The sequence below is a fragment of the Pseudophryne corroboree genome, chromosome 2 (assembly GCF_028390025.1).
Source record: "Pseudophryne corroboree isolate aPseCor3 chromosome 2, aPseCor3.hap2, whole genome shotgun sequence".
Lineage (NCBI taxonomy): Eukaryota > Metazoa > Chordata > Amphibia > Anura > Myobatrachidae > Pseudophryne > Pseudophryne corroboree.
In genome coordinates, this window is record NC_086445.1 from 683,699,386 (window position 1) to 683,724,940 (window position 25,555).

The following is a 25,555-nucleotide window of genomic DNA, read 5'->3' on the forward strand; positions in this document are numbered from 1 at the left end:
CCAATAACCATGTCACTTGTACAGTAAGCAAATCATCTGCAGATTAGAATCTACAGTACATCATCAAGCTATAGCTAGTCCTAACCGCCAAATGGCTAACTGACTGCAGTATCAGTCCCGGCAGTCGGAAACCCACGCAAGCACGGGCAGAATATACAAACTCCACACCATTAGCGCCATGGTGGGAATGGAACCCATGACCTTAGTACTGTGAGGCAGTAGTGCTAACCATTACACCATCTGTACAGCCAAATCATGTAATTTGGGAGAGGACCACCCACGCATGGTAGCCCTATGACTGTTCTGGTGTCACAGCACACAGTTTGGGAATCACAGGCGTAATGTAGAAGGTCATTCTATTAAACACAAAAACCATATTGTTTAGATGCATGTAAGATGTTTTTTTTTCCTGCTCATTCAGAAAAAAGCATACAAATTAAAATTGTAATACTGTCAAGCAAATTATGTATTTTTATATTTCACCCATATTACAAACTATTGCAGATAGCTGTCATACTTAGTCTGAGATTTGTCCATTGTTTATAACATAAGGAATAGGAATTAATCAGTTCCAGATCTTTAAATGACTACTATGTTTCTATAATCTATTATAGTTTAGGTTGGAGCGTGAGAAAGATGTTGATTAAGGCATTATAACAGTTGCCATGGCTATTGTCATATTCATACATCTTTGAATGAGATATTTTATATGTGGGTGGTTGAACGTGGGCAGCAGCAGCCGCTGAGCGCAATGGGTGGTTTTCCATTCTTCTAAGTGTTGCTGATGTTTCATATATGGAAGTAGCTATACAAGATGTACATGTTGGTATTTTAGGTCTTAGGGCCTCATTCAGAGATATACGGAAATGTATTTGCAGCTGCGAATTTGTATGCAGCATCTGTGTGAAAATATGCTAATGTCACAGCAACTAGGAGTTGTATAGAGATGCCCATCATCAGCATCTGCGTGGGGACGCGCTGCGCTCGCCGTTAGGATCCCGCATGCTGGGATTCCGGTGTCAGTATTATGAGCGCCAGGATCCCGACCGTCAGGATCCCATACTAATGGCCTAGAAACAATTAGCTATTTATAAATGTACCTGTGTCTGGCATTTATGGTAAGTAAAAGCCAGCGGGTGAACAGATGCTTGGTGTGAGTATTGGTGAACAACTCGGGCATTTTCTTTGTGCTACTGTAGACAACTCACTAGCTGCATTATGTGCTGAAGAACTGAATGTGACAGAGGATCTGCCACTGCTAGTAACACACAATCCCTTAAATAAACCAGGGTAAAATGCAATAGTTTGTGAAACCCTCATGCCTAGGGCGGTATCCTATTAGCAGCGGTACTTTAATAGTATCTCCCATTAGCCCTGATGCCAGCATCGTTTTCACCGGGCACCTGAAGCATAAGTGACGGCATCAAGTCTGATCCAGTAGGAGTCCAAATCTGGTCCAGAAGTGTTCCAATTGTCTGCAGAGTGCCCTAATTTGTTCCAGGTGCTTCCATTTGCTGATACATCTACTCTTGGACCTAGTGATCAGATCCACATGAAACACATACATGCCTTTGATCAATGACCAGCAAATCATACTGGTTGTTATTATTATACACAGCAAGTGTGAGTAATTGCTAACCAAAGCACCACTGCATATTTTTTCTGACTCAGAGCACGGACCCGTGCCCAGGGTTCCAGCCCATCTGTCCCAGGTTTTTATTTTCATTATATATTCCATACCTCCCAACATGACCCTCTCCAGGAGGGACAGAATGCTCTGCTCCTGGACTTCCTTCTTAATTTATGATTGCTATCACCTGTGGTGTAACACCTTTCTTATCCATTTACCTCATACTTGCCTACTCTCCCGGAATGGCCAGGAGGCTCCCGAAAATCGGGCGACCCTGCCGGCCCCACGGAAGAGCAGACAAGTCTCCCGGTTTTTAACTTACCCCCTGCCCGGCCGCCCACTTTGAGAGTAAAGTGGGCGGTCCGGACAGTAGATGACGTGATTCTTGTTGAATCGCGTCATCATAGTCACGCCCCCTGCTATAAAATGCCGGTTATAGCGGCATTACCAAGCGGGGGGGCGTGGCTCAATGGTGTAACCCCACCCTTGTTCTGCCTCTGTCCCTCCTCCACCCCACCCCGTTCCGCCTCCTCCCCGCCCACTCCTCTCGTCATTTTCCTGCCCAGCCCCTCCATTGAGCCGTCCTGGCAGCTCTCTCCCGGAGAGAGCTGCCTAAAAGTAGGCAAGTATGATTTACCTGTTCAAAACAGGTGCTGGCAATCACAAATTAAGAAAAATGTCCAGAAGCAGAGCATTGTGTCCCTCCTGGAGAGGGTCATGTTGGGAGGTATGATATGGTCTTGCTTACATACAAGTTTAGCCAGTTTTGGGTGGGTGTCTGCACATGTCTAAGAAAAGGGCTCGATTTAGTAAACATAAAAATCTCTGCTGTTTTCTCTTAGTGATACAGCCCCAGAGGCGGAACTACCGCCAGTGCAACCAGTGCGTTGCACTGGGGCCCGCCTCTGTCCAGGGGCCCAAAGCATGTAATGAGTCAAACTGACTCATTACATGCCGCTGTGCGCTGCGGGCAACCGCTGCCCGCAGCGCACAGCCGCCAGGAGAGAGGAGAGGGGCAGCGGTACGGGGGAGAAGGAGGAGGAGGGAGCCGCAGCAGCGCTTTACTACTGGTGGAGGCGCTGCTGCTGCTGCCCCTCTGCTTCACTATAGGCTGTCTTCCGAGAACAGCCTATAGTGAAGCAGAGGGGTAGCAGCAGCAGCGCCTCCACCAATAACACAGCGCTGCTGCGGCTCCCTCCTCCACCTCCCTCCTCCTCCTTCTCTCCAGCCGGGGAATCGTCTGACGCTGCACCGAGGAGCCTGAGCCAGCGGAGACGCCGGAGAGGGTAAGTATAATTCTTTCTTTCTGTCTCTTCTTTCTTTCTTTCTTTCTTTCTTTCTTTCTTTCTTTCTTTCTTTCTTTCTTGGGACTGCCTGCCGCTATGTGTAAAAATGGGGGACTGCCTGCCACAATGTGTAAAAATGGGGGACTGCCTGCCGCTATGTGTAAAAAGGGGGAATCTGCCTGCCGCAATGTGTAAAAATGGGGAATCTGCCTGCCGCAATGTGTAAAAATGGGGGACTGCCTGCCGCAATGTGTAAAAAGGGGGAATCTGCCTGCCGCAATGTGTAAAAAGGGGGAATCTGCCTGCCGCAATGTGTAAAAAGGGGGAATCTGCCTGCCGCAATGTGTAAAAACGGGGGACTGCCTGCCGCAATGTGTAAAAAGGGGGAATCTGCCTGCCGCAATGTGTAAAAAGGGGGAATCTGCCTGCCGTAATGTGTAAAAAGGGGGACGCTGTCTGTCGTAATGTGTAACAAGGGCACGCTGTCTGCCGTAATGTGTAAAAAGGGGACGCTGTCTGCCGTTATGTGTAAAAAGTGCACGCTGTCTGCCGTTATGTGTAAAAAGTGCACGCTGTCTGCCGTTATGTGTAAAAAGTGTACGCTGTCTGCCGCTATGTGTAACAAGGGCACGCTGTCTGCCGTTATGTGTAAAAAGGGGACGCTGTCTGCCGTTATGTGTAAAAAGTGCACGCTGTCTGCCGTAATGTGTAAAAAGGGGATGCTGTCTGCCGTAATGTGTAAAAGGGGGACCTATGTCATAATGTGAATTGGGAGTATTTTGTTGCATAATATGTACTGGCAGCCCTACAATGTGACATCATGTGAACTAGGGAACTACTATAGTTCATAAAATAAACTATGGCACTACTGTGGGGGATAACATTAACTAAGGCACTACTATGGTTCAGAAAATAAACTAGGACATAGGTTCTCAAACTCGGTCCTCAGGACCCCACACAGTGCATGTTTTGCAGGTAACCCAGCAGGTGCACAGGTGTATTAAGTACTCACTGACACATATTAAAAGGTCTATAGGTGGAGCTCATTATTTCACTTGCGATTCTGTGAGGAGACCTACAAAACATGCACTGTGTGGGGTCCTGAGGACCGTGTTTGAGAACCTGTGAACTAGGGCACTATTATGTGGCACAAAATAAACAACTGCTGTGGAGAGGTGTCTCTCTAGAAGCACTGGGACAGGGGTCCCTTAAATGTCACATGACCAAAAACGGCATCCAGGGGCGGATAGGGAACTGAAAGTAGTCCTGGAAGAATTTGTACAGTAGAAGAGGCCTCACATGTGCAGCATCAGAGGTATACCGTGTAATCATGGCACCAGCACCACCCATCACTTGACATCAAACAAAACAGGCCCCGCATGTACATCGGCCCACCAGGGATATTTTTACACACACCCCCCCCTCGCGTGCCGATGGGTGATCCACCCATGCCGGCATCCCAACATTGAAGATCCTGATGTTGGAGAGGGCAAGTATTTTTAAACCCCCCACTGAACCCTAACCCTCTGGGGGTGGCGACAGGGTCTAACCAATTCCTAGTGCCTAACCCTCCCCCCGAGCCTTAACCATAACAGTGACCCCCAATACTTACCTTGAGTATGTCAGCTGTTGATTTTTCAGTGTGGGTCTCCTGAGTGGTGTCGGGATTCTGGCGTCAGTCACATGACCGCCGGCATCCCGTCCATCAGGAGGGCTAAACGCATCCCCTCCAGAGTCCCACGTGGGCAGCAGTATTGCAGAAACCACAGAGAAGATGCAGCAGTGGCCATTTTCCCGGTGCTTTGTGCATGCCCAGTAGGAAAAAGTTTGGGAAAATGGCCTCCATGCCATTTCCCCGATAATCTGTGCATGCGCTAGTGTCTCCCAGTGACTCTAGTGCCCTGAGTCTACTGAGCTGCCAGCTAGAGAAAAGGGGGCCTGGACGGAGATTGCACATGGTCCTCCTCCTCTCTTGATGTGCCCTTGGGGGTGACAGAGCACATAGGAGGGGGTGAAGCTGCGATCACAGGATGTGAGGGCACTAGACGGAAGGGGCAGTTGGCTGACGGTGCCTTAGTGCACACATCTGGGCAACATCAGCAGGTGCTCAAGAGGAAAGTGCATGTGGCACTGTGGGCATCTGAGGAGGAAGGGGGTCGCCAGGGCTGGGGTAAACAGTAGGAGCCCACTGCTGGGCAGTTTGCCAGTGCCAGGCTGGTGAGGGGCAGAGAGAGAGAGGAGGAGACCCTGCAGATCTGGGTTCCCTATACATTACCACCAATATTGGGTACCTGGCAATAGGCAGTAACACTAGTGCCAGCAGAGCCCTCTCATTGGCAGTGTCACACCTTAGGTGGAGGTTGGGGAGCTTTGATCGCCGCTGCTCTGCTCTGTAAAGCAGTGGGAGATCCCTGAATGGATGGCATGCATCTAAACAGTGCAAGGAGGAGAGCTGGCGGCTGCCCAGCTGCTCAGGGAGCGCTGGACATGCCCCCCCAAAAAACACAAATTATTAATTAACTGAATATGTGTATACTGAATATATGCATAGGTTGTGTTACACACTCTGGAACAGGGGTGGATCTACCTATTGGCCAGGATGGCACTCGCCAGGGGCGCCAGGCACGGAGGGGGCGCCATCTGGCTGTGCCATCCATGGCCAGGGGGTAGAACCAAGTGGTACATTTAGACTTGGTGACTGTCTGTTAGTGCCGGCGCCAATGTCCGGCAGCAGCGCGCTGCAATGTAATCAGACTCCACATAAACTACAGCTCCCAGCAGCCCTTGTTGCTGGGAGCTCCCGGCACCAAGGGCTGCTAGGAGCTGTAGTTTACTTTGATTCTGATTGATCACTAGTACTGGCGCCGGCATTTGGCTAGAACCGTGGACGAAGTGGAAGCACGGGGGTGGGACCAGGGGCGTCAGAACGTTTTTTGGTTGGGGGGGGCCAAAATAAAATCTCAGTTTGGCGCCCCTAGCTCCTGGCCACCTTAGGCACCTTAAGTCTATTGCTTCTGTATGGAACGCTATGGAGCAGCTGGGAGTTGCCCCTTGTACACATTACACCTGGTAGAGCCCCTTATACACATTATGCCAGGTAGAACCTACTACACACATTACGCCTGGTAGAGCCCATTATACACATTACGCCTGGTAGAGCCACTTGTACACATTATGCCTGGTAGAGCCCCTATACACATTATGCCTGGTAGAGCCCATTATGCACATCTGCTAGGTAGAGCGCCTCCTCCTTAGTGCTACTCTCCCTACTCCTTCCCCACAGCCAGCAGCTATGCTGCTGTTACCTCTGCTGTTACGCGCAGCACGTCTCCGCAGAGCGCAGACACTGTAGGCTTACGAGGTGGGGGGTGGAGCACATGGGGAAGCAGTGTCAGATTAAGGCCATGGAGTCCTGGGGCACTTCAGACAGTAGGGCCCCTAATAAAGAGCAGGCAGATTAAAATAAGATTTTAAACCTACCGGTAAATCTTTTTCTCCTAGTCCGTAGAGGATGCTGGGGACTCTGTAAGGACCATGGGGTATAGACGGGCTCCACAGGAGACATGGGCACCTAAAAGAACTTTCTAGTATTGTGTGCACTGGCTCCTCCCTCCATGCCCCTCCTCCAGACCTCAGTTAGAGAACTATGCCCAGAGGAGATGGACAATACGAGGAAAGGATTTTGTTAATCTAAGGGCAAGATTCATACCAGCCCACACCAATCATACCATATAACCTGGAATACACATAACCAGTTAACAGTATGAACAAAACAACAGTATCGGTCTAAGACCGATTCTAACTGTAACATAACCCTTATGTAAGCAATAACTATATACAAGTCTTGCAGATTTTCCGCACTGGGACGGGCGCCCAGCATCCTCTACGGACTAGGAGAAAAAGATTTACCGGTAGGTTTAAAATCTTATTTTCTCTTACGTCCTAGAGGATGCTGGGGACTCCGTAAGGACCATGGGGTTTATACCAAAGCTCCCAATCGGGCGGGAGAGTGCGGATGACTCTGCAGCACCGACTGAGCAAACGCTAGGTCCTCATCAGCCAGGGTATCAAACTTGTAGAATTTAGCAAAAGTGTTTGACCCCGACCAAGCTGCTGCTCGGCAAAGCTGCAATGCCGAGCCACCCAAGAAGAGCCCACCTTCCTAGTGGAATGGGCCTTTACTGAATGCGGTAACGGCAATCCAGCCGTAACATAAGCCTGCTGAATCGTGTTACAGATCCAGCAAGCAATAGTCTGCTTCGAAGCAGGCGCGCCAATCTTGTTGGCAGCATACAGGACAAACAATGCATCTGTTTTCCTAATTCTAGCCGTCCTGGCTACATAAATTTTTAAGGCCCTCACTATATCCAGGGACATGGAATCCTCCAAGTCACTCGTAGCCACAGGCACCACTATAGGTTGGTTCATATGAAGCGAAGACACCACCTTATGTAAAAATTGAGGACGAGTCCTCAATTCCGCTTTATCCACATGAAAAATCAAGTAAGGGCTCTTGTAAGACAAGGCCGCCAATTCTGACACACGCCTCGCAGATGCCAAGGCTAACAACATGACCACCTTCCAGGTGAGAAATTTCAACTCCACCATTTTAAGGGGTTTAAACCAGTGTGATTTAAGGAACTGCAACACCACGTTCAGGTCCCATGGTGCCACTGAGGGCACAAAAGGAAGCTGGATGTGCAGTACTCCTTTTACAAACGTCTGGACTTCTGGGAGAGAAGCCAATTCCTTCTGAAAGAATATTGACAAGGCCGAGATCTGTACTTTAACAGAGCCTACCTTTAGGCCCATATCCACTCCTGTCTGTAGGAAGTGGAGAAAACGACCCAGATGGAAATCTTCCATAGGAGCATTCTTGGTTTCACACCAAGAGACATATTTCTGCCAGATACGGTGATAATGTTTTGCCGTCACCTCCTTCCTAGCCTTTATTAGAGTAGGTATGACCTCCTCCGGAATACCCTTCTCCGCTAGGATCCGGCGTTCAACCGCCATGCCGTCGCGGTAAGTCTTGGAACATGCAGGGCCCCTGCTGTAACAGGTCTTCCCTTAGAGGAAGAGGCCAGGGATCTTCCGTGAGCATCTCCTGAAGATCTGAGTACCAGGCCCTTCGAGGCCAGTCTGGAGCAATGAGTATTGTCTGTACTCTTTTTCGTCTTATGATCTTCAACACTTTAGTGATGAGAGGAAGAGGAGGGAACACATAGACCGACTGGAACACCCATGGCGTTACCAGAGCGTCTACTGCTATTGCCTGAGGGTCCCGGGACCTGGCACAATACCTCCGAAGCTTCTTGTTGAGGCGTGACGCCATCATGTCTATTTGAGGAACTCCTCCGAGACTCGTTATCTCTGCAAAGACTTCTTGATGAAGTCCCCACTCTCCTGGATGGAGATCGTGTCTACTGAGGAAGTCTGCTTCCCAGTTGTCCACTCCCGGAATGAAGACAGCTGACAGAGCGCTTCCGTGATTTTCCGCCCAGAGAAGAATCCTGGTGGCTTCCGCCATCGCGACTCTGCTTCTTGTCCCGCCTTGGCGGTTCACATGAGCTACTGCTGTGACATTGTCTGATTGAATCAGAACCGGTAGGTTGCGAAGAAGATTCTCCGCTTGTCGAAGGCCGTTGTATATGGCCCTTAGCTCCAACACGTTGATGTGTAGACAGGACTCCTGGTCTGACCACAGTCCCTGAAAATTTCTTCCTTGGGTGACTGCTCCCCATCCTCGGAGGCTCGCGTCCGTGGTTACCAGGATCCAGTCCTGAATGCCGAACCTGCGACCCTCTAGAAGGTGAGCACTCTGCAGCCACCATAGAAGAGGCCCTGGGGGACAGTGTTATTTTTTTATGTAATTGTAGATGGGACCCGGACCATTTGTCCAGAAGATCCCATTGAAACGTCCTTGCATGGATCCTGCCGAAGGAAATGGCCTCGTAAGTTGCCACCATTTTCCCCAGAACCCGAGTGCATTTGAGAGCTGACACTCTTTTTGGCTTTAGTAGTTCTTGGACCATGTTCTGGAGGTCCTGGACTTTTTCCAATGGGAGGAAAACTTTCTTTTGTTCCGTGTCCAGTATCATGCCTAGCAACGCTAGTCGAGTTGTCGGAACCAACTGTGACTTTGGTAGATTGAGAATCCACCCATGTTGCTGAAGCACTCTCTGAGAGAGTGACATGTTCTCCAGTAATTGCTCTCTTGATCTCGCTTTTATCAGGAGATCGTCCAAGTATGGGATAATTGTGACTCCTTGCTTGCGCAGGATCACCATCATTTCCGCCAATAACTTGGTGAAAATCCTCGGGGCCGTGGACAGCCCAAACGGCAACGTCTGAAACTGATAATGACAATCCTGTACCGCGAATCTCAGGAACTCCTAATGAGAGGGATATATGGGGACATGAAGGTAAGCATCCTTTATGTCCAGTGACACCATAAAATCCCCCCTTCCAGGCAGGCTATCACCGCTCGGAGAGATTCCATCTTGAATTTGAATCTTTTCAGGTACAGGTTCAGGGATTTTAGGTTTAAAATGGGCCTGACCGAACCATCCGGCTTCGGAACCACAAATAGGGTTGTATAATACCCTTTTCCCTGCTGGCTCAGGGGAACCCTGATAATCACTCGCTGTTGACACAGCGTTTGAATTGCAGCTAGCACCACTTCCCGCTCTGGGTTAGAAGCTGGTAAGGCCGACTTGAAAAATCGGCGAGGGGGCACCTCTTCAAATTCCAGCTTGTTGCCCTGGGAGACTATTTCTATCACCCAAGGGTCCACGTCTGACTGAACCCAGACTTGGCTGAATAGTCGAAGGCGTGCCCCCACCTGTGCGGACTCCCGCAGGGGAGCCCCAGCGTCACGCGGTAGACTTAGTGGAAGCCGGGGAGGACTTCTGCTCTTGGGAACCAGCCGCAGCAGGTGTTCTCTTGCCTCTACCCGTACCTCTGGTGAGGAAAGAGGAGCCCCGACCTCTTCTGGATCTATGCGACCGAAAGGACTGCACCTGATATTGTGGGGGTTTATTTTGCTGTTGGGGAACAAAAGGTAAAAAGGTCGACTTACCCGCGGTATCTGTAGAAACCAGGTCCGCGAGGCCGCCCCCAAACAATACATCACCTTTGTAAGGTAAAACCTCTATATGCCGTTTTGAGTATGCATCCCCCATCCATTGGCGGATCCATAAGGCTCTTCTTGCCGAAATAGCCATAGCATTGGCTCTTGAACCCAGTAATCCAATGTCTCTTTGAGCGTCCCTCATATATAAGACTGCGTCCTTAATATGAGCTAATGTTAACAAAATTGTATCCATATCTAGGGTATCAAGGTCAGCTGACAGTGTATCTGTCCAAGCTGGTACTGCACTACATACCCATGCCGACGCAATTGCCGGTCTAAGCAAAGTACCAGTATGAGTGTAGATAGACTTTAATGTAGTCTCTTGCCTGAGGTCCGCAGGATCCTTGAGGGCCGCTGTGTCAGGGGACGGTAGCGCCACCTTCTTGGAAAGGCGTGTCAAGGCTTTGTCCACTGTGGGAGAGGATTCCCAACGTACCCTGTCCTGTGTAGGGAAAGGGTACGCCATAAGAACCCTTTTGGGAATCTGCAGCTTCTTATCTGGAGTTTCCCATGCTTTTTCACATACGGTAACTCATTAATTTCATGTGAAGGAGGAAAGTTTATAACCTGTTTCTTTCCCTTAAACATGTGAATCCTCGTGTCGGGCACCGAGGGCTCATCAGTGATATGTAAGACATCTTTTATTGCAATAATCATGCACTGAATACTTTTTGTCACTCTGGGGTGCAATTTTGCTTCATCATAGTCGACACTGGAATCAGAGTCCGTGTCGGTATCTGTGTCCCTTATTTGTGAGAAGGGACGTTTCTGAGACCCCGACGGGTCCTGTTAGTCGGTACAATCCGTAGATTGATTACCTGCCGACGCGCTGGACTCTGCTTTGTCCAGCCTTTTATGCAGTGAAGCTACACTAGCATTTAACATATGCCACATATCCATCCAATCTTAAGTCGGCACCGCCGATTGAGACACACCACTCATCTGTTCCACCTCCTCTTTGGATAAGCCTTCCGTTTCAGACATGCCGACACACGTACCGACACCCCACACACAGGGATATAGCTATGAGGGGACAATTCCCTAAAGCAGGCCCTTTGGAGAGACAGAGAGAGAGTATGCCAGCACACACCAGCGCCAAACTGACCCAGGAAAAAAAAATCAGTTAGCGCTTTTATATATATATATATATATATATATATATATATATCCCCCACTCACTGCGCCAAATATGTGCCCCCCTCTCTTTTTTTCCCAGCCCTCTGATGCTCAGCAGGGGACAGTCCGGGGAGCCAGCGTTCTCTGCAGCCTCTGTGAAGAAAATGGCGCTGGTTAGTGCTGAGGGATCAAGCTCCGCCCCCTCGCGCGGCGGCCTTCGGTCCCGCTCATAAATTTGAAAAAATGGCGGGGATCTGTAGTTTACTGCCTCCGCAGCCTAACTACATGCTTTAATGCCCAAAACGAGGTTTATTGCTGCCCAGGGCACCCCCCCACGCCCTACACCCATCAGTGCCCAGTGTGTGTGTAAGTGTGGGAGCAATGGTGCGCAGCTTCCTGCTGCGCGCTTACCTCATGAAGATCTGAAGTCTTCTGCCGCCTGACGTCTTCATATGTCTTTCATACTCACCCGGCTTCTTTTTTCCGGCATCTGTGAGGAGGATGGCGGCGCGGCTCCGGGACGAACCCCAGGGTGAGACCTGTGTTCCGACTCCCTCTGGAGCTAATGGTGTCCAGTAGCCTAAGAAGCAGAGCCCTTAAACTCTTAAGAAGTGGGTCTGCTTCTCTCCCCTCAGTCCCACGATGCAGGGAGTCTGTTGCCAGCAGAGCTCCCTGAAAATAAAAAACCTAACAAAATTCTTTTTACAGAAAACTCAGGAGAGCTCCCTTTAATGCACCCTATCTCCTCCGGGCACAAGATCTAACTGAGGTCTGGAGGAGGGACATGGAGGGAGGAGCCAGTGCACACCATACTAGAAAGTTCTTTTAGGTGCCCATGTCTCCTGCGGAGCCCGTCTATATCCCATGGTCCTTACGGAGTTCCCAGCATCCTCTAGGACGTAAGAGAAATATATATATATATATATATATATATATATATATATATATGTACATTCACATACATACATACATACATACATACAGTGGTGGTCATTCCGAGTTGATCGCTAGCTGCATTTGTTTGCAGCGCAGCGATCAGGCTAAAAAACGGCAGTACTGCGCATGCGTATGTGTATTCGTTGTGCCCGTCACGTATGGGCACAATGAACGATGTAGTTTTGCACAGGGTCTAGCGATGCTTTTCAGTCGCACTGCTGGCCGCAGAGTGATTGACATGAAATGGGCATTTCTGGGTGGCAACTGACCGTTTTCAGGGAGTGTGTGGAAAAATGCAGGCGTGCCAGGAAAAACGCAGGTGTGGCTGGGTGAACGCTTGGTGGGTTTGTGACATCAAATCCGGAACTGAATAGTCTGAAGTGATCACAAGCGCTGAGTAGGTTTTGAGCTACTCTGAAACGACACAAAAAATTTTTGTAGCCGCTCTGCGATACAACCGTTCGCACTTCTGCTAAGCTAAAATACACTCCAGAGGGCGGCGGCATAGCGTTTGCACGGCTGCTGAAAACTGCTAGTGAGCGATCAACTCGGAATGACCCCCAGTATGCCTTCAGGGTCCCGGCAGCCGTAATATCGACACCGGAGTCCCGCCAGCCGCAAGAATACCGACACTGGATTCCCAAAGAGATCAGGATCCAGACGAAGATACAGTATCCCGACAGCCAGGATCCCGAAGGTAAATATGAACTTCTGGGTTAGGTTTAGCGTGCGGGAGCGGGTATTAAGTTAAGGCACATTCCAGAGGGGTTAGGGTTAGGCTGCAGGGTAGGGAAGGTTAGGGCTAGCCTGCAGAGAAGGGTTAGGCACTATGGGGGGCGGGTTGGGTTTAGGCTGCGGGAAGGGGGGGGGGGGTAGGTTTAGGCACCATCGGGGAGAGGTTAGGGTTAGCCACCAATAGGGGAGGTTAGGGTTAGGCTGCGGACAGCAAAGGTTAGGGGGTATGGGAGGGTGGTTAGGGTGCCCTGTGCACCCGTCTGCATTGCCGCGATCGGGATGCCGGCATCGGTATACCGATCGCCGGCATCCCGACCGCTGGCTTTTCATACTGAACCCATATTATATGTATTTATCTCTCTCTATATATATATATCTGTACACATATATATATATATATATATATACTGTACATCTATATATATATATATATATATATATATATATACACACACACACACTCACACATTTATATATATATATTTACACATATATAGCTTCATATATATATATATATATATATATATATGTAAATAATACTGTCAGCCTTACTTTTACTTTTTATTGTTCTGGCTCTCCAAGCAGCACACGCACCCAAACGCCACTGGATCCTGGCTCCAGAATCCACATGCTGCCTTCCCTGCAGCCTGCGCGCTCAGCCAATAGCTGAGCGGCAGGCTGCTTCATTGATACATTATTGGACAGCTGAGCCGTCGCTCAGCTGTCCCGTCTGTGGCTTGGCTGTGCTCTCTGCTGCCTTGGAGTGGGGACGGGAGCGCAAACCACCCCCGCGCCCGCCCGCTCCTTAATCTGGCACTGTGGGGAAGGCAGCTTCAGCGCTGCCCGCCGTATAAAGTAATAGTACAGTAGCGCGGGTAGCGCTGAAGCTGGCCGGTGTTGGCGCCTCTCTGGTGTTTTGGGGGGAGCGAGCTGCCCCCTTGCCCCCCCCATTCCGACGCCCCTAGGTGGGACTACACGACACTCACTGCCAGGCAGCCCAACAGCATGGAGGAGAGGGAGAGAGGACAATGAGCTACTAAAGTACATGCAGTCAGCGTACCATGTCTGTAATGTGGGGGGTGGGGGGGATACTATATAGTTTGTCTGTATGTGTGTCTGTGACTGAATTTATGTATGTGTGTGACTATGTATGAATGTATGTTTGTGTGTATAAGTACTGTATTTATGTGTGTTTTAGTGTGTGACTATGTATGTGAATAAGTGTGTAACTATGTACAGTATGTATGTGACTGTATTCAGGGCCGGCTCAGGGTCTTTGAGCGCCCCGGGTGGCCATAGGGGGCGTGGCTTCATACAGGGGGCGTGGTCAGTTACGCCCCCTGTACAATAGTAGCGCCGCTGAAACGATGTGCGTGCGCGATGATGTCATCACGCACCGCACAGCAAAAGTCCTCTCCACAAAGGAAAACCAGACGCTATGCGCACCGCACATCATTACAGAAAAGGTCCTCTCCACGAAGGGAAACTAGACGCGTAGCATCTAGTTTCCCTTCACAGCGGGCAGCCCACGAAGGCGCGTCTAGTTTCCCTTCACAGCGGGCAGCGGCAGCAGGGGGCACAGCAGCAGCGGATCTTGCCGTGGTGCGGCGCCCTCCGGAAGGCGGCGCCCCAGGCAAAAGTCCTGCTTGCCCGTGGCAAGATCTGCTACTGACTGTATTTGTATATACTGCATGTGTGACTCGACTGTATATCATATGTATGTGTTTTGTTTGTGCCTATGGGGCAGATTTATTAAGCCTGGTGAAGTGATTAAGTGGAAGGTGATAACGTACCAGCCAATCAGCTTCTAACATCCATGTTACAGGCTGGGTTTGAGAAATGACAGTCAGGAGCTGACTGGTTGGTGCGTTATCACCTTCCACTTTATCACTTCACCAGGCTTAATAAATCTGCCTCTATGTATGTATTAGTGTATATGTGTGTGCCTATGGGCAGGATCAGATATACTAATGGCAGATGTGGTTTGACCGCATTCCCCATATAAAATTAGGAATATATTTATTAGCACTGGTCCACATTTCCATTTTCTATTTGCATTCCCCATATGCCCTTTATAGACTGTGTTTTCTATAGGGGTGTGACTGTGTGGCGTAACGTGAATAAGAGACACTATTGTGTGGTGTAATGTGAGTAATGGTCACTACTGTGCGTTGTAATGTGATACTGTGTGGCATAATTTGAATTGGAAGTACTATTGTGCGGCCATGCCCCTTCCCCACAAGGCCACATTACTTTTTTGACACGCCTCCCTTATTTCAAATATGTGTATGTGTGTGTGTGGGGAGGGGGGCTGCCGCTGACTTTGCCAGGGGCGCTCGGACCCCTAGATACACCCCTGCTCTGGAATAAAAGTTTGGACTTAACCCTTGAGTATTTTCTAATTAAACACCATACCAATTGTATAAACAGGGTTGTGTTGCATTTTCTATTAATAAATATTTTCTAATTTAACCACTTGTGTGCCTTGAACCTACTATTACACACTAATTTGGTATAGTTTATACTGAGAAAATTGGTCCCATTTTGTGGTACCTGAATATTGTGTTGTCTATGATAAACAGATTGCATATTTGTCGCTGTTAAAATCTTCTTTCAGCTTTAATTAAAATGTAACATGACACGGTCTTCATGTCTTTTGACCCTAATGAAATAAGTTACTCATACAATAGTCTCACCACTAGACATAATGGGGGGTATTCAATTGTTTGAAAAGCCAGTTGAGACAGGAAAAAACAGACACCCAACCAACTTTTCAAACAATTGAATATCCCCCTTTGTGTCCTAAATAACACTATATAATACCTCCCAACTGTCCCGATTTTTGGGGACTGTCCCCCTGTCCCACCCACGGGTCGCATTGTCCTGCGGTGGTGGTGGGGCGGTTGGGAGGCTCCTGTCACTCACCGCTCTGCTGCTGTAGAGCAGCGATAGACACTGTGCGCATGCGCACAACGTCTATTCACAGGAGGCAGAGGGACTGGGGGCATGGCCAGCAGCTCACAGAGCGCTGGCCATGCCCCCAGTGTGAAGAAAACAGGAGACGTAGCAGGTGGTAGCGGTATTGTCGTGAAGCCATGCCCCCTTGAAGCCATGCCACCTTTTACAGAGGCCACACCCGCGCCGCGTAGAAAGGTCCCGCATCCGGAATACTAAAAGTGGGGGAGGTATGTTAGAATTCTCACCACATGATCAAGTGTGTCCTCAGCTTGCACAACAATTCTCCCCATTGGACAATTGGGGTGGAATACTATTAAGGGTGGGAAATTAAAAAAAATAACCTGCGCCATAGCCGCAAAGTTTTTCTATTCAATAGCAGCGAAAATGAGACGCAGTGATTTCTCTTTTTTCTCTCCCTCCCCGCCGAGGACTAATTAAGCAACTGGAAGCTTCTAATTAGCCATTTAGTCAATAATTATTCACCTTCCAAAACGGCAAGTGTCTGTGAGGTTGTTTGTGTGTGTGTGTATGCGCATGTGTCGCACCCCCAGTGTGGTCCTCCCCCTTCCCCGCCTGCGCGGCAGTGTGAGTGTATTTCCTCCCCACAGACCTGGCCACTGGGAGAACTATGGGGCAGATGTATTAAGCCTGGAGAAGTGATAAAGCAGTGATAAGTGCAAGGTGATAATGCACCAGTCAGCTCCTAACTGTCAATTTACATATTGGAGCTAATTGACTGGTGCGTTATCACCTTGCACTTATCACTGCTTTATTACTTCCCCAGGCTTAATACATCTGCCACTAAATCTTCCAACAGCCCTTAAGCCTCTCAGCAGTCCCCGAGCCGTCCAGCAGTCCCCAAGACTCGCAGCAGCCCCCTTCCCTATGGGGAGACGGAGGGAAAACAGGAGATTTTTGTATTTCTTTAATTCACACGCCAGTGCTGAAACCCTGCAACCATTTTTTTCTCTCAATTGTATACTGCGGGTATCAGGAGCACACATAGCTATATTCCTATGGTAATCCAAAATTGGGTGCGAGGTATGCAAGGTTTTTTTTTTTACCTCGCTAAACCTCATGCCCAATTGAATTCCTCCTTAGTGTCATATGTATAAGTGCAAAATTTAAATTTAAATTGATTGGTGCATTTTACTTTTAGGGCCTAATTCAAGGTTGATTGCAAAATAAAATTTTCCTCTAATGGGCAAAACCATGTGCGCTGCAGGTGGAGTAGATATAACATGTGCAGAGATAACTAAATTTCGGTGGGGTGTGTTCAAACTGAAATCTAAATTGCAGTGTAAATATAAAGCAGACAGTTTTTACCCTGCACAGAAACAATATAACCCACCCAAATCTAACTCTCTATGCACATTTTATATCTGACCCCACTGCAGTGCAAAAAAAAAAAGGGGGGGGGGAGGGGTTTGAAAACAGCACTGGAAAAGATGAAGTGTCATATAATTGTAAACCAACATAAGGCTATTTGGCTATTCAATTTCTGCAAAAGCACTTGGTTGGTGGTGCTCCTAGATAACTAGTCAGAAGACTAAGCAATAGGGTTTTTTTTACTAGAGATGTAAAAAAAGAAAGAAGACAATCTTTTTCTGGGGCATATTTTATGAATATTTTGGTTGAATAGTTATAAATGTAAAAAAAAATTATTGATGAAAACTTATTTCAAATACTAGGCTTAGTGCGACATATCTTGATAAGCCTTGCTAAACAGCCAATATTTATGCGAAAATATAAATCAATATTAGTATCCGGTTACCCCTTACATTTAATCTGCATATACCAATAAATCTATTGGGGGGGGGGGGGGGGGGGGGGTCTGGTCGCTCAATTCACCACCACTCAAAAAAGCAACATACATAAATTAATGTTGGAGTTTACATGTACTCCATTTTGTTGCTCTGTTCATCAAACACAATGAAACAGATTGTGTACGTATCCCCTCACAATTATATGTGTGAGTGACACTGCTACCCCTTCAGAGACAATCTCAACCTTCACCACCAATTCTGTCAAAACAGTATAGTATTGATCCACTGAGTATGCCCTCTTAGTTTTTGATCATAATAAAGTCCACAATGGAAAAACATTAGTCATACACAGTGTCCATACTGCCATGCAAATCCTCAAATAGTAAATATACCTCAATGAATCACTGACTCATAATTTAACGTTTCACAAACGCATCTAGATTTCAAAAGATGGCATGCATTATTCCTGATATTGGGTACATTTACTAAGCAGTGATAAGAGTGGAGAAGTGAGCCAGTGGAGAAGTGCCAATGGCAACCAATCAGCACTGAAGAAACATCTATAATTTGCATACTATAAAATGATACAGAGCTGCTGATTGGTTGATGGGGAAATATCTCCACTGGCTCACTTCTCTGCTCTTATCACTGCTTAGTAAATGTACCCCATCACAAAAATTACAACATGATATGTATATCAGCCTTGACTCAGACAATCATTATTGCATGAATTATCACTTTGCATAAATGTCCCTCTTATATATTTCCCAAGATAAGAGTATTATACTTTATTCAATACCCCAACATAGACCGTATCGCTATGGATATTCCATATAGATATAAATTTAACAGGTATGCATGTTGTCATTGAAAACCAGCCTCATTGATCGTATTGTTGCAGGAATTCAGTATTGATACAAAATTGATTCAAACGGTAAACTGGAGTGGAATAGCAAAGAACGGGGTGCAACGGAGTAAAGGGTCTTCTGCTGTCCTGTATCTGTACAAGACGAACTCACAGACAAAAAGATTCATGAGTACATGTAAAAGTATGATAAATGTTCTGATCCGCATTTTATCATATTTTTTTTTTAGAACATTTTATCATACTTTTACATGTACTCATGAATCTTTTTGTCTGGGAGTTCGTCTTGTTAGCCTGCATTAATCAGGTTGCCAGTTCCAATCTTTTGTTAGTAGAATTAAAAGTTAAGTTTTAAATACATTATCTAATCAGTTTGTATTAACGTTTTCAAGAGAGTGCGCCCAAACAAGAGTCAACTTTCTCTCTTCCTTTTTTTACTTTAATTCTTTTGACTCAGGGCGCACTGCCATATGGACTTATAGTAAATATTCAACACTTGCACTTATTGTCCACTTCTGGCTTTTTTACTATTATTTGTACCTTGAATCCATTGAAGGCCAGTGCAGAATCACAACCCACGTTCCAATTTAATTGAGGGGTTAGACACCTTACCTCAAGAGGAAATTGTTTTCCTCCTGCAACATATACAAGACTCTGCAAATGTTATGGTAGAAGCCATAAAGGACATAGGTTTGCTTAATGCGCGCATTACAGCTATGGCAGTGTCGGCATGCAGGGGATTATGGCTATGTCAGTGGACTGCTGACGAGGACTCCAGGAAAGGCGTGGAAGGCCTGCCTTTCACAGGTGAGGCCTTATTTGGAGATGAACTCGACAAATGGATCTCCCGAGCTACTGCGTGTAAGTCCATTTACCTACCTTCTGCAGCTCTGCCACCAAGGAAGGCTTACTCAGGACCCAATTTACAGTCTTTTCAGACTGCCAAGTTTAGGGGCAAGGCCAGAGGTTCTTCTACTGCCGCCAGAGGTGCTAGAGGAAAACCACGCAAACCAGCAACTGCTGGTTCACAGGAACAGGGCTCAGGCTCCTGATTTCTCAAAACCTTCCGCATGACGGTGGACCGTGATGCCTGGAAGACAGGCAGGTGGGAGCCCGGCTAAAATTCTTCAGTCACATCTGGACAAGATCGTGCCAGGATCCCTGGGTCATAGGCCTTATATCCCAGGGCTACAGACTGGAGTTCCAGGAGCTCCCACCTCACATATTCTTCAAATCAGGCTTACCAGTTTCACAAGAGGCAAGAATAACCTTACAGTAGAGATGAGCGGGTTCAGTTCCTCGGAATCCGAACCTCCCCGAACTTCACCCATTTTACACGGGTCCGAGGCAGACTCGGATCCTCCCGCCTTGCTCGGTTAACCCGAGCGCGCCCGAACGTCATCGTCCCGCTGTCGTATTCTCGCAAGATTCATATTCTATATAAGGAGCCGCGCGTCGTCGCCATTTTCACTCGTGCATTGGAGATGATAGGGAGAGGACGTACAGCGTTCTCTCAGTTGTGTTCAGTGTGCTGCAAATATCTATGCTCAGTGTGCTGCAAATATCTATGCTCAGTGTGCTTGCAAATATCTGTGCTCAGTGTGCTGAAAATATCTACGTTCTCTGCCTGATAAACGCTCCATATCTGTGCTGCATTGTAGTATATAGTAGGAGGACAGTGCAGAATTTTGCTGACCAGTGACCACCAGTATTATATCAGTACGGTACAGTAGTCCACTGCTCTACCTACCTCTGTGTCGTCAAGTATACTATCCATCCATACCTGTGGTGCATTTTAGTTGTTGTGCGCAGTAGTAGGAGGACAGTGCATAATTTTGCTGACCACCAGTATATAATATATAGCAGTACGGTACAGTAGTCCACTGCTCTACCTACCTCTGTGTCGTCAAGTATACTATCCATCCATACCTGTGGTGCATTTTAGCTGTTGTGCGAAGTAGTAGGAGGACAGTGCATAATTTTGCTGACCACCAGTTTATAATATATAGCAGTACGGTACAGTAGTCCACTGCTCTACCTACCTCTGTGTCGTCAAGTATACTATCCATCCATACCTGTGGTGCATTTTAGTAGTTGTGCGCAGTAGTAGGAGGACAGTGCATAATTTTGCTGACCACCAGTATATAATATATAGCAGTACGGTACAGTAGGCCATTGCTATTGATATATATTACTGGCATATAATTCCACACATTAAAAATGGAGAACAAAAATGTGGAGGGTAAAATAGGGAAAGATCAAGATACACTTCCACCTCGTGCTGAAGCTGCTGCCACTAGTCCTGGCCGAGACGATGAAATGCCATCAACGTCGTCTGCCAAGGCCGATGCCCAATGTCATAGTAGAGAGCATGTAAAATCCAAAAAACAAAAGTTCAGTAAAATGACCCAAAAATCTAAATTAAAAGCGTCTGAGGAGAAGCGTAAACTTGCCAATATGCCATTTACGACACGGAGTGGCAAGGAACGGCTGAGGCCCTCTCCTATGTTCCTCATGACTAGTGGGTCAGCTTCACATGAGGATGGAAGCACTCATCTTCCCACTAGAAAAATGAAAAGACTTAAGATGGCTAAAGCACAGCAAAGAACTGTGCGTTCTTCTAAATCACAAATCACCACGGAGAGTCTAATTGTGTCGGTTGCGATGCCTGACCTTCCCAACACTGGACGGGAAGAGGTGGCGCCTTCCACCATTTGCACACCCCCTCTAAGCAGGGCCGGTTCTAGACCCTTTGGCGCCCCGGGCGGAAATTGGGGGTGTGGCTTCATACAGGGGGCGTGGTCAGTTACGCCCCCTGTACAGTGGAATAGCGCCGCTGGAAAAAAAAAATACTTTACTATCCCCGCTCCCGCCCGCTGCAGATCTCCGCCGACGCCGCTCCTTTCCTCGGATGACAGACACTAGAGGTCAATTATGACCCCTAGCGTCTGTCAGTCCCACAATGCTGTGCGGTGCGCCATAACGTCATCGCGCACCGCACAGCAAAGGTCCTCTACACGAAGGGAAACTAGACGCGTAGCGTCTAGTTTCCCTTCACAGCGGGGGACAGCGGGACGAGCGGGGGACAGAGCGGACAGCGGGGGGGCACAGAGTAGCGGATCTTGCCATGGTGCGGTGCCCTCCGGATGGCGCCAGCGCCCTCCGGAAGGCGGCGCCCCGGGCAAAAGTCCTGCTTGCCCGTGGCAAGATCCGCTACTGCCTGCAAGTGCTGGAAGGAGCACCCGCAGTCCAGTTCCTGATAGTCAAATTGAAGATGTCAGTGTTGAAGTACACCAGGATGAGGATATGGGTGCTGCTAGCGCTGTGGAGGAAATTGACAAGGAGGATTCTGATGGTGAGGTGGTTTGTTTAAGTCAGGCACCCGGGGAGACACCTGTTGTTCGTGGGACGAATATGGCCATTGACATGCCTGGTCAAATTACAAAAAAAATCACCTCGTCGGTGTGGAATTATTTTAACAGAAATACGGACAACATTTGTCAAGCCGTGTGTTGCCTTTGTCAAGCTGTAATAAGTAGAGGTAAGGACGTTAACCACCTAGGAACATCCTCCCTTATACGTCACCTGGAGCGCATTCATCAGAAGTCATTGACAAGTTCAAAAACTTTGGGTGACAGCGGAAGCAGTCCACTGACAACTAAATCCCTTCCTCTTGTAACCAAGCTCCTGCAAACCACACCACCAACTCCCTCAGTGTCAATTTCCTCCTTAGACAGGAACGCCAATAGTCCTGCAGGCCATGTCACTGTCAAGTCTGACGAGTCCTCTCCTGCCTGGGATTCCTCCGATGCATCCTTGAGTATAAAGCCTACTGCTGCTGGCGCTGCTGTTGTTGCTGCTGGGAGTCGATTGTCATCCCAGAGGGGAATTCGGAAGACCACTTGTACTACTTCCAGTAAGCAATTGACTGTCTAACAGTCCTTTGCGAGGAAGATGAAATATCACAGCAGTCATCCTGCTGCAAAGCGGATAACTCAGGCCTTGGCAGCCCGGCCGGTGTTAAACGTGTTTCCGGTGTCCACCGTTAATTCACAGGAAACTAGAGATTTGCTTGAGGTACTGTGTCCCCGGTACCAAATACCATCTAGGTTCCATTTCTCTAGGCAGGCGATACCGAGAATGTACACAGACCTCAGAAAAAGAGTCACCAGTGTCCTTAAAATGCAGTTGTACCCAATGTCCACTTAACCACGAACATGTGGACAAGTGGAGCAGGGCAGACTAAGGACTATATGACTGTGACAGCCCACTGGGTAGATTTATTGCCTCCCGCAGCAAGAACAGCAGCGGTGGCACCAGTAGCAACATCTCGCAAACGCCAACTCATTCCTAGGCAGGCTACGCTTTGTATCACCGCTTTCCAGAAGAGGCACATAGCTGACAACCTCTTACGGAAACTGAGGAACATCATCGCAGAATGGCTTACCCCAGGGGTGGCCAGACTTTTGGAGTCGGTGATCTACTGTGAAAGCTAAAAAGCTTTTGTGATCTACCTAGGAGGAATAATAGCGCGCGCCGCAGGCGCGCGCGCAAAAAAAGGGGCGTGGCATAACAAAAAGTGGGCGTGCTATAACTAAAAATGGGCGTGGTATAACAACAAAAAAAGGGACGTAGCCTTGCTGCGCAGAGTGTAATGACTACCTCACGCAAAATAACACATTGGCCCCCACAGGTAAAAACCTCAAACACATATGCCCCCAGTGCCAGATACACATGCCCCCACAGTGCCAGATATGCCCCCACAGTGCCAGATACACATGCCCCCACAGTGCCATGTGCCCACAGTGCCAGATATGCCCCCACAGTGCCATGTGCCCGCAGAGCCAGATATGCCCAGTGCCACATATGACCCCACAGTGCCAGATATGCCCCCACACTGCCAGATACAGATATGCCCCCACAGTGCCATGTGCCCACAGAGCCAGATATGCCCAGTGCCACATATGACCCCACAGTGCCAGATACAGATATGCCCCCACAGCGCCAGATTACAGATATGCCCCCACAGTGCCAGATATGCCCCCACAGTGCCATGTGCCCGCAGTGCCAGATATTCCCCCAGTGCCACACATGACCCCACAGTGCCAGACATGCCCCCACAGTGTCATGTGCCCGCAGAGACAGATATGCCCCCAGTGCCACACACGACCCCACAGTGCCAGACATGCCCCCACAGTGCCAGATATGCCCCCAGTGCCAGATATGCCCCCACAGTGCCATGTGCCCGCAGAGCCAGATATTCCCCCAGTGCCACACATGACCCCACAGTGCCAGACATGCCCCCACAGTACCAGATATGCCCCCACAGTGCCATGTGCCCGCAGAGCCAGATATGCCCCCAGTGCCACACATGACCCCACAGTGCCAGACATGCCCCACAGTGCCAGATATGCCCCCAGTGCCAGATATGCCCCCACAGTGCCATGTGCCCGCAGAGCCAGATATTCCCCCAGTGCCACACATGACCCCACAGTGCCAGACATGCCCCCACAGTGCCATGTGCCCGCAGAGCCAGATATGCCCCCAGTGCCACACATGACCCCACAGTGCCAGACATGCCCCACAGTGCCAGATATGCCCCCAGTGCCAGATATGCCCCCACAGTGCCATGTGCCCGCAGAGCCAGATATTCCCCCAGTGCCACACATGACCCCACAGTGCCAGACATGCCCCCACAGTGCCATGTGCCCGCAGAGCCAGATATGCCCCCAGTGCCACACATGACCCCACAGTGCCAGACATGCCCCACAGTGCCAGATATGCCCCCAGTGCCATATATGCCCCCACAGTGCCATGTGCCCGCAGAGCCAGATATTCCCCCAGTGCCACACATGACCCCACAGTGCCACACATGCCCCCACAGTGCCATGTGCCCGCAGAGCCGGATATGCCCCCAGTGCCAAACATGACCCCACAGTGCCAGACATGCCCCACAGTGCCAGATATGCCCCACAGTGCCAGATATGCCCCCACAGTGCCATGTGCCCGCAGAGACAGATATTCCCCCAGTGCCACACATGACCCCACAGTGCCAGACATGCCCCCACAGTGCCATGTGCCCACAGAGCCAGATATGCCCCCAGTGCCACACATGACCCCGCAGTGCCAGACATGCCCCAGTGCCAGATATGCCCCCAGTGCCAGATATGCCCCCACAGTGCTATGTGCCCGCAGAGCCAGATATTCCCCCAGTGCCACACATGACCCCACAGTGCCAGACATGCCCCACAGTGCCAGATATGCCCCCAGTGCCAGATATGCCCCCACAGTGCCATGTGCCCGCAGAGCCAGATATGCCCCCAGTGCCACACATGACCCCACAGTGCCAGACATGCCCCACAGTGCCAGATATGCCCCAACAGTACCAGATATGCCCCCACAGTGCCATGTGTCTGCAGAGCCAGATATTCCCCCAGTGCCAGACATGTATAGATTATAGAACAGCTCACCGTTGGTGTGTGGTGAGCGCAGCGCGCGCCTCTCCTGCCTGCTGCTCCCGTTCTGCCTCCTCAGTCTGACGGCAGCGTGTATGGCTCAAATCAGGTGCCGGTCCGCGAGCTCTCATTGGCTAACGAACCGGCACCTGATTTGAGCTATACACTCGGCCGTCAGACTGTGAGGAGACAGAGCGGGAGCGGAGGGCAGGAGAGGCGCGGCTTCGGGTGGCTGGGCGGCGTATCGCGATCGACTGGTCGCATGTCCGCGATCGACCAGTCGATCGCGATCGACTGTTTGGCCACCACTGGCTTACCCCAATTGGACTCTCCCGGGGATTTGTGACATCGGACAACGCCACCAATATTGTGCGTACATTACATGTGGGCAAATTCCAGCACGTCCCATGTTTTGCACATACCTTGAATTTGGTGGTGCAGAATTATTTAAAAAACGACAGGGGCGTGCAAGAGATGCTGTCGGTGGCCCGAAGAATTGCGGGCCACTTTCGGCATTCAGCCACCGCGTGCCGAAGACTGGAGCACCAGCAAACACTCCTGAACCTGCTCCGCCATCATCTGAAGCAAGAGGTGGTAATGAGGTGGAATTCAACCCTCTATATGCTTTAGAGGATGGAGGAGCAGCAAAAGGCCATTCAAGCCTATACAGCTA

At 49.1% G+C, this 25,555-nt stretch overlaps 1 protein-coding gene across 2 annotated transcripts in view; it reads left to right on the forward strand.

Annotated features, from left to right (window-relative positions):
• Positions 1–25,555, forward strand: part of RASSF5 (Ras association domain family member 5) — a 301,503-nt gene that overhangs the window by 20,156 nt on the left and 255,792 nt on the right. The gene's annotated exons all lie outside the window — the stretch shown is intronic.